We start from the raw sequence: 3,465 nt of genomic DNA, 5'->3' as shown, positions 1-3,465 counted from the left end.
TAAGATTTAATCAAAATATTGCTTTATATTTATAAAGATTTGACTATTAAATATAAAAATTACTACCTATTGAAAATACATAAATAAAAAACCAACGCCTTCCCACTATGCATAAAATGTATGTTTGTATTTCAATTATTCAGTGATAATGTATAAGATGTACATATGTAATAACTAAAACAAATAACTTACAATTTGTTCCTCATTTTCTGGTTGAACCAATTTTGATGATTCTTTTTATATGAAAGTTGCTGTGAAAAAAATGAAAGTGAAGTATAGGGGATTTCAATATCCATTAAAAAAAATGTTCAGGACGCGAAATAACCAACTTCAATGGAACTATTACATGGACGTAGGAAATATGTGCTCCATATAAGTAATTTTCTGAACATTTTTATTAATGGATGATAATGAGAGCCCATATTGTAAATTCCGGTAATTGTAAAATCTTTTCGAGTATGAACCGTGTGGAGGTCACCAGATATAGTACATTGCTAGCAATGGGTGGAATCCATTTAGTTTATATTAGTCTTATTAATTTCATTTAAAATGTATATCAAAATTGTTCACACAAATATAAAAAACTGATTATAAATTATGCCCTAAATATTAGACCAGTTTAATAAGATTAGTTTTGATTTAACTTATTGTTTCAACAAGAATATTCATAGAAACTATGTTTGAAACGACCTGCGTAATCTTTTTATAATTAAATGATTTAATATCTAGAACAAACGTCTAGATTTAATATTTAGTAATTAGGGAATGTTCTTTTATACAACGGACCTGGTAATTTACGAAACAATTTGTATAAATAAATAAAATCGTTAAATTATTAACATAGTTAATCGGTTAAGACGAATAATTTTATGGTAAATAAGGTAAGGTTTTTATGTCACGTAAGCATACGGTCCATCTGATGGTAAACGATTACCGTAGTAAGACGCCTGAAACTGCACGTACGAGTTACCGACATTAAAGAAACCTTCATATACGTTTCTTGAAAAATGTTGCCTGTCATTGTTTTGTATTAATTAACCGATTATCTATATTAATGAAAAAATAACTAAAAATCATTAATTTAGATAGAAAATTAACAAAAACAAAAAAATAAATAAAAATTAGCTACCTCAAGTTTTGGTTTCAGGCTGAAATAGAACTAAATGTATTCTCTGTGGGAAATTTATTTCGGTTGTTGTCATGACATGTACGATCCATTAAAAAAATGTAATGAAAACACAATTTGCTTTAAGGAAATTATTACATAGGAATGTGGATTTAAGGGTAGAGTGAGGTCGACAAAGAGATGGATGGTCTGTGAAAGATGATATGGTAAGAAAGGGAGTAAATAACGAGATGATTGCGAAAGGGAATGGAAGAGAAAAACATATTACGCCGATCACAAATGAATGGGATAAGGAAGAAGCCGATGATAATGATGATATACTTTGCTTGATAGATAAAACCAACGAAGAATTTTGGTAATCCGATCGTTTAAGAAATCTTTCCATTATAAAAAGTATAGAAATCAGAAAGAAGAAAATATGAGCTCACTATAGTCCCATACATTATAAAATATTGAATAATTTGTATTTTATTTCAAACGCTTAAATTTCATTGACTTAGATAATGTTATTAGAAGTTAAACATAGGATAGGTACTTAAATATCCTAATTATTTTAATATTTTCAATCAGTCGTATATAATCTAGTTGAATTAAAACGTTAAGAACTATTCATGTAAAGAAGCCCTTTCATCTAGTTCTTGAAACTACTTATGTAGTAACTTCTAATGAGAATTATTATTTAATTTAATTATTTTAAGTTTTTAATTAGATGAAAGGTTCATATACTCAATACTACAATGTTTTTGTTGATTGTGTTATATTAATTTTATTTTTCAATTTTTGACAGCTTCGCGCCAAGGCCATATAAATTTAAAAAATATTTTTTGGCGGCCATTTTGTATCTGTGGTGCAGAAATCCTAATAATCCTTATGCTATTTAACGTGCGTGATATTGTTTAGTACTTCGATTAGTAATATTGAATTTTTAATAATGATGATGTACTTAGTTAATTAAAAGTGATTTCTGATACAAATTTAATAACATCGCCTTAATTGATTCTACGAGTTTAGTACTAATGTTATAGATAGGTTATATTTTTAATAATGGATAATTTGATGATATGCAAGATTTGTCTTAGCTGAATGACATATATTATATAACGTAGTTGCGAACATTTCTCTGTTGCAACAGATTATAATCGACACTTGCGATTTTTCTATGACTCATTGAAGAGTTGCGGTTACTAAGTTGCAAACCACCTGGCAACTTAAATAGTTCATACTTAATCGCAGTGTAGATTATAAATCTGTTTTAAATGAGAATTTTTTTCATGTTTTTATAAAATCTAATATAGATTCTTTTTTCAAATCGAAATAAGTAATAGTTATTACTAAGCTCGTATCCGTGAAATAAGTTTTAGAGTATTGTTGAAAATATACTAGTCTTATTATCGTACTAAGCTAATGCCGGGCACACACGATACGATACACCGTGTGTGGTCGCCTTAATAATGAGCTGTCGCCGTTAAAACTGCGCTACACGTGTATAGCCATCGACGTTACATATAAAAGTGCAACTACCTACATTTGCAAAATATAACATGTTGTTCTATAGTTATGTTTTTCCAAAGATGTACGTTCTCAATTTATTTTTTTATAAAATCTACAGGGGAATGCTGCAAATAATGTTGTATATATAGTTGTAATAGAAATAAAGCATTCTTTCTGGATTATTGTTTTTATTCATTTAATACACTCCTCCTATGAATCAAAGACAATGTAGAGTTATATAAAAATCGGCTGTGAAAAGTTTTATAAAATGGTTTTTTACAGTAACTTTGTTATTTTTTTTCGGACTACTGTAATGCTGTTAGCCGCAGCTGGCCTTTATAGCTTCACCGAACGATAGGGGGCGAGTGCAAATAGCACTCCAAACCAAAGGAAGGACTCGTGGAGCAGTTGAAGGCCAACTACTATTTAACGGATACGATTTTAGTATGAGGGTAGCTCTAGAATTTTAGGGTACCACTGGGGGTTCGAATCGGATAGATTGAAGAAGACTGATCCTCTAACCCCTTGTTATAATAATATTGTCACACTGACGACATCTCCCTTCACGTGTGACGAAATATCGTGGATGTCCCCATAGGATAAGCACTCTATTGGAAACTTACTGCTCCCAATTATTGGTACGTTCATTACACACTATGATAACCTTGAGTCTGCCAATGGTGTGTGTTTTTATTAAATTTTCATTGAACTGATATTTTAAGCACTAGGAACGCAGACTATTGAAAACAATTTAATAGTTGGCGTTTCAACCGGAACTAAAATCTAAAGTTTGCTGACATCCTGATACCGTTATTTAATTTTCAAAATACCTACGAAAATGTTAATTT

This window comes from Achroia grisella, unplaced genomic scaffold (assembly GCF_030625045.1).
Source record: "Achroia grisella isolate CSIRO2021 unplaced genomic scaffold, CSIRO_AGI_Agris_v1 utg841, whole genome shotgun sequence".
In the NCBI taxonomy this organism is placed as follows: domain Eukaryota; kingdom Metazoa; phylum Arthropoda; class Insecta; order Lepidoptera; family Pyralidae; genus Achroia; species Achroia grisella.
The sequence above is the reverse complement of the archived record's forward strand: the minus strand, read 5'-3'. Positions refer to the sequence as shown.